Source organism: Lathyrus oleraceus, chromosome 7 (assembly GCF_024323335.1).
Source record: "Lathyrus oleraceus cultivar Zhongwan6 chromosome 7, CAAS_Psat_ZW6_1.0, whole genome shotgun sequence".
NCBI classification, from domain to species: domain Eukaryota; kingdom Viridiplantae; phylum Streptophyta; class Magnoliopsida; order Fabales; family Fabaceae; genus Lathyrus; species Lathyrus oleraceus.
The window spans coordinates 376,821,430-376,828,548 of NC_066585.1; the positions used below are offsets into that span (position 1 = coordinate 376,821,430).

The window sequence follows — 7,119 nt, forward strand, 5'->3', positions numbered from 1 at the left end:
ATTTGGGGTTGCGAAGTTTATGTGAAATGACAAATTTCAACTAAGTTTGAGCCCAAATCGGACAAATGCTTATTTGTAGGGTATCCTAAAGAAACAAGAGGATATTATTTCTACAATCCTTCTGAGGGCAAAGTGTTTGTCGCTCGAACTTGAGTTTTCCTAGAAAGGGATTTTATTTCCAAAGGAATCAGTGGGAGGAAAGTAGAACTTGAAGAAATTCAAGAATCACAAAGTATCGATACACCTATGGAGGAATTAGAGCAGGAAACACAAGTAGTTGTGTAAGAGCAACCTGCTCAAATAGAACAAGACCAGCGTAGGTCAGGCAGGATACGTCACCTACCTGAGATATATGGATATCTGATCAAGGTGATGTATTACTCATGGATCAAGATGAGCCTGTGACTTACTCATGGAATCTTCGTTTTGATGAAACAGTAAAACTGTGTGGATTCATCAAGAACGAAGATAAGCCTTGTGTCTACAAGAAGGTTAGTGGGAGCATGATCGTATTCCTGGTATTATATGTAGATGACATATTACTCATTGGAATCGATATCCCTACCCTGCAACAAATAAAGTCTTAGTTGGGGAAATGCTTTTCTATGAAGGACCTGGGTGAAGCAGCCTATCAGAATCTATAGAGATAGATCATGAAATGCTTGGCCTAAGTCAGAGTACATAGACAAAGTGCTGAGACGCTTTAATATGAATGATCCCAATCCGGTTATGTGTTTTGCTTAAATGGTGGCACTGTGAGCTTGAAAAGTAACGCAAGATGCAGTTGCTGATTCTACAATTGAGGCCGAGTATATTGCTGCCTTAAGTGCAGCAAAGGAAGCTGTTTGGATCAATAAACTTGGCATAGTCCCTAGCATTGTGGATCCCATTGGTCTCTATTATGATAACAATGATGCTATCGCACGAGCTAAGGGGCCTAGATCTCACCAACGATCCAAACACATACTTAGACGTTGTGCGAAAATATGTAAAGTACCTACACTTGACAATATAGCTGATCCACTGACAAAGCCTCTTGCGCAGCAGAAGCATGATGGCCATACTAGATCAATGGGCATACGGGGTATGCCTGATTGGCTCTAGTGCTAGTGGGAGATTGTTGGTGTAAGCCCTAGAGGCCAATACTTTTGGTACTTGTATCGAATTATTTAAAGGCATTTTCTTTATTATGGTTGATTAATAAAGTTCCTAGAATAGATAGTCCATTTAATGTATTAAGTGTGACTTAATCATGAGAACACATTAAACATAAGGACACTATTCTTAAAGTATCCGCAGTCGAGCTTTAATGTGAAGTGGGATAACATTAAAGCATTAAGACTATTATGCTTGTAGACTGATGATCACATCTCATGGATCATGGATAAAGAGTTATCAAGTCTTAAACATAGGTATGAATATTAGGAGTAATATTTATACCGGATTGACCCGCTATGAGAATACTATATAGAAAGTTATGCAAAGTGTCATAAGTTATTCTCATGGTGATAATAGTGTATACCACTCTTCGACCTGAAACCACTATGGATCCTAGATGTAGAGTCGAGTGCCTTATTGCTGATCCAACGTTGTCCGTAACTGGATAACCATAAAGACAGTTAATGGGTGCTCCACGAAGCATGCTGAGGGACATGAGTGTCCTAGATGGAATTTGCCAATCCTGCGTAACAGGATAAAAGTCTATGGGCCCAATATTGAACTGGACAAGGGTGACACGGTCTATACCTTGTGTTCAATATAGACATAAGGGCAAAGGGGTAATTATACACATAATTATTATCACAGGAGGTTTTGTCATATCACATGACATTTTCGTGACTTGGGTAGTAGTGATGTGTTGCTAGATACCGCTCACTGTTTATTATGTTAAATGCGTGATTTAATATAATTGCCAACACCGCGAAAACCTATAGGGTCACACACAAAGGACGGATTGATGAGAGATAGAATAATTAAGGAACATCGTAAGGTACGGTGTACTTAAGTAGAATACGAAATATGGTAAGGTACCAAGTACTTAAGTGATTTTGGCATATTATGAGATATAGGCCAAAATGCACTTAAGTGGGCTTTTTGGCTTGAAGCCCACACAAGTGGTTCTATAAATAGAGCTCTTGTGCAGAAGCTTTGTATGGGAATACAACACAGCTGAAGAGTTGGAATTTCGTATCTCTCTCTCACTCAAAGCCTTCATTCATAACAGCTAGCACTGTGATTGAAGGAATCCGTTCGTGTAGACTGAGTAGAGACGTTGTCATCGTTCAACGTTCGTGATCGCCCCGTGGATCTGTATCAAATATTTTGATCATTGTCAGAGATCTGCACCAAAGGTTTGAATCGCCACAAGAGGTAACGATTCTATCACTGATCATGCCCATTCGTAAGGATCACTAAATGGATAAATTTTAAAATTCCGCTGCGCCTTTGATGGCAATTCTCCTTCAGAATGCATAAAGGCAAATTGGCTTTGAATCAAAGACTAAACAGATAAACCAACAAGTGAGGGGACTAAGGCATGGTATCACTGTATAAGAATGGCCATAAACAACGGGAATTAAATGTATGGCGATAAGCCAAATAACTCTTGATACAAAGGTGGAAAATCGTCCTAAAAGGGTGAGTATGATATCCAAAGGAAAGTATTGATTGGTACAAGGAACAATATATCACTGTAGGGGAACAATCAATTTGAAATCAATGGAGAATGGTATCTTGGATCCATGAAGGAATAAACTCTGAATCGAAGAGTAAAACTGGTATGAACCAACAAGTGAGGGGCCTAAGGCATAGTATCAATGTATTGGAATAACTAAAAACAAAGGAATTAAGTGTCGGGCAATAAGCCAAATAGCTCTTGGTTCACAAGGAGGACTTTAATTAGGTCGTCCTAAAAGGATATGAATGAAATACAAGGAAAAGTGATGTTTGATCTTAAAAAGATGGCATTGATTGATGAATGAAGAATGAAGGATTAATAAATAGGGTAGCTCGTGAAGAATCTAAATTCTCCTGCCTATGTATTCTCACTATGCAATGAGAAAGTCAGAGCTTTCGTAGTTCAACCCAATAGGGTTGACATCAAGATGATTGAGGCAAAAGAAGTGAGTGATTGATAATGGAACATTGGAGAGTGCTTGATATTTGTTTGATAAGAATCACATTAAAGTCTATGAATAAGGGTGAATGCTTTAAATAGCTAAGGCATATGCCTTGTATGCAAAGTCACTCTAGACAAGGGTAAGAGAAACTCTGTCTCATCATTCCTCATTTCTTAAGGCTCGTGGCGCATGATAATTCTCATAATCGACAAGTTATTAGAGAAGAATCCTCATTGATGCTCCTTGAGTTGGTATTGCTTCGTATGAAGAAGACTTGGAACTTTGTTTGATTCACATTGTACTAAAGTCTATGAGTGGGGGCGAATGCTTTAAATAGCTAGGGCCTACGCCCCGTATGCAAAGTCATTCTAGACAAGGGTAGGAGAAACTTCGTCTCATCATTCCTCATTACTTAAGGCTCGTGGCATACAATTTGAACCATAGTTGCCAAGTGTTGACCTTTGATGTATCTTGTATAATCCGCTGCTTGATTAGATTGGAATGTCTTGCATGAAAGTCTGGACTTGAAGCTTGGAGATCCACATCATTAGAATTAGTCCTATCAAGTGATCAAGTGACTTTTGATCACTTGAATGAACCGTGGGATTATACATGATCAAAGGATTTAGTTTATCAAAATTGCTTTTAATTAACTTGAATCAAGGGTTTGAATTAGCTTGAAAATGACTGATTAACTTAATCTAAGGGTTAGAATTATTCAGAAGCTATTCCTAAGGGGAACATGCATATGTTAGTCAAAAACTTGATTAAGACTATCTAACATTCTAAGTCAAAATTTAGTTCCAAAAGAACATGTATTTATATGGCTAAAATAACAAAGTAAACCCTTAAGGGGTAAAATGGTCACTATCCACAAATTTACTAATATTGAATCAATGAAAAATTCTAATCATTAAAATCCTAATTAAAATCAATTAAATCCTAAATAATTCTAATTAGCTCTAATTCTAAAAAATATTAAACTAATTTTCTAAAAAATTTAATCACCTAATTAAACTAATTAACCTAAATCCCTAATTAATTCTAATATCCAAATCAACCTTTAATCTAATAGGATTCTGATTAATGTCTAATTAATCCTAAGAATATTATCATGAAAACAATTAAACAAAATGAATAATTAAGATAAAGAATCCATGGAGGTGCAAGCCCAACTGAGGGAGTGCGAATTATGGCAAAAGAAAACTTGCTTGGGCCTTTGGCCCAAGTCTTGGCAACGTCCCCACACCCGGATTCATGGAGCCGAAGTTCAGTGCACTAGATCCGAGCCGAAGTTCAATGCACCAGATCCGCTCCAAGCCAATTTTCTAAGCCAAACAAAACACTTATCCATGAACACTAACATTCACCATCGTTTTCACACCTCTCAGACGCTCGCATTCTAATCTCCAAAATTCAAAACGCGAGCCAAAACACACAAATCCTTCTGCTTCACCTTCAATTCTAATAAATCAGAGCAACATTGAATCTGGATTTACAAAGTAACTTCGCCAAGTCGAAAAGAAACCAAAATCAAAAAACTCCTAACCAATTTGTATCTTGGACGCGAAATCGAGGATTTACGCGAAAAAATCTTGGATGAAATTGATAATTGGAGAAAGAAGACTTACCAAATCGAAGTTTCGTCGCAGAGGCTACAGGTATTGAGTTCTCCTTCCCTTTCCTTCCGATTTCACTTCAATTACCTCTTTCTTCTTCTTGCAAGTTTCTGCTATCATGTGAGTTGAAGAGAGAACATGTGTTGTGAAATTTTGGAGAGCTTCTATTTGTAAGGAGCTTTGTCTTGAAAGAATGGAGAAGATGATTGTAGTGAAGAGAAATGATAGAGTTGTATAACTGCTTGCAATGATTTTGAGAAAGAAATGAGAGGATTTAGAGTACTCGACTTTTGAAGTGTGAAAATGATTGGTGACCCCCATGATTGAATGAGGATTGAAGGATTTATAGAGTTGAGGTTTGTAACAGACTCGGGTAACTTGGGCAATTACAGTTAGACGTTAGGGCATGTATTTAGCTCTGTTAAATTCCATAGTGTAAGTTTGTTAGTGATTAGCAACAGAGTTAATTTCTGTGAACTCTTTGAATTCGAAATTCTGCTCTTGAAGCTGGTAGAAGCTGATTCAGTTAAATGAGTTTAGTTAAATTGGGTGGTTATTGTTAGTTGTCAATGATTATTGGTTGATTTGTTAATCGGTTAGTTCATTTGTTAGTAATTAGTTAGCAGAGTTCCTGTTAGTGAATGTTTAGTTAAACTCTCTATTAAATGAATGTTGATGATTGTTCTGTGTTATGGGTAAACACTGATGAATACAATAAATCAGTTAGATTAAAAATTAGTCTAGTAGGTTAGTTATAATTAGATTGCGCAATTAGTTATATAGTGGTACTCAATTTTTAGTTGTTTCAGTTCTATTTCTGCATAATGAATGAACTTATGCATGCTCTATTTTGTTTTGTCATGAAGATTATGCAGGGTTTAGCTGCTGCTCAGAGCCTGAAGAAGTTGGGCTTGGTGGTGCAGGAGGAGTAACTGGCTTGGCTGGCTTTGGTTTCATCAGAATCGGCTTGCAGAATCTATGAACAACCTCAACTTTCTTTCTTATTTCAGCTGACAAGAGTACAAGGTTGGCAGGTTTTGGAAGTGAATCCTGCCACTGTTTTTTCTCCCTAAGCCAGCCAAATGATGGAACAAAACCTCATCAAAATCCGTACCACCAAGTGACCTATCAAACGTATGAGCCAACAATTCCAGCTACCCCTTTTTGTACCCAACAATGCACACTTGCATACTAGCATGGCCAATGTCCACAAAAGCCACATTCAGCTGACCATTTTCAGGCAGATCTGTTTTATAAATCCCTTACACTAATGCAGTAGCAGTAGTTTCATGAATTGGTAGTTTGGTTTTAATGTTAAATGGGTAGCAAGTTGATTTTGCTTTGTAAATGTCATGGTTTTATGTGTTGTAATGTTTTGCAAATGTATGAATATTAGGTCCATATTATGGTTTAGTGTATATCTTGGTATGCACACGTTGTTGGTTCAAGAAATGCTTCAAGTGTCATGCAAAAGTGATCCTAACTTAAAGACCAAAGAAAACTAGGACTTATGGATTTTAAAATGATGAGTTGACTTTGGTCAATTGATTGACCAAAAAGTCATTGGTTAACCAAAAAGTCAACAGTTGACCAAAAGTCAACTTATGCAAAAAATGATGTAATTCTTATGATTTTTCAATGCGATGTTTATTGGACCATTTACTTAATGGATCTTGTAAATGCAATGTATTTATTAGTTAAAAATGTTCTAATGTAAACTTTTTGAATTCAAATGACCATTCTCCAAGTTTTATATGAAACAACTGCCTTAGATGAATTCTCAAATAAATTTGAATGAATGAAATGGAAGCTAATGGGCCAATGGAATGACTTGACCAAATAGCCAATGAAGATGAACCAATGGAACCAGAAATGAATTAATCTTGACAAATAAATGAGACCATGAGACGAAGTAACCAATGGAAAACATGTAAATGCAATAGAGCTTGGGACAAATGGCCCTGAGAACATGCCATCAATGAATGGAATATGAGTGACATATGAATACAATCATACCTTGGATCAATCCTATAGCCAACCATGAATTAGGGTTTTAGCTAGGTCAAAGACCCAGGTGCCAAGCAATAACCAAGAGTCTTAAACCAAGCAATAATCAACACAAGCAGTGTACCAATGCCATGAACCACAACTAGGGTTCCCACCACCTCAAAGCATACCATAAGACTTACAAACTTCCATATCGAGGATTAAAATTTGGTGTGAAATGGTCACCAAGATGTACGTTTTTAAGAATCAAGGAACCAGGGTTTTGATGAATCCCAAATCAAAAGTCAATCAAGCAAGGCACTTGAATACCAATTATCCCTGATTAGAGTTTCAAATCAAGCATGAAGCTCCATTAATAACATCTTAAACCATGA

At 37.0% G+C, this 7,119-nt stretch overlaps 1 long non-coding RNA gene across 1 annotated transcript; it reads left to right on the forward strand.

The window, feature by feature from the left end:
- The first annotated feature begins 4,409 nt into the window (after nucleotides 1-4,409).
- On the forward strand, nucleotides 4,410-6,183 carry LOC127106391 (uncharacterized). Its single transcript, XR_007795377.1, has 2 exons — nucleotides 4,410-4,780; nucleotides 5,605-6,183. It is a non-coding gene; the product is annotated as an uncharacterized LOC127106391 (long non-coding RNA).
- Nucleotides 6,184-7,119: the final 936 nt, after the last annotated feature.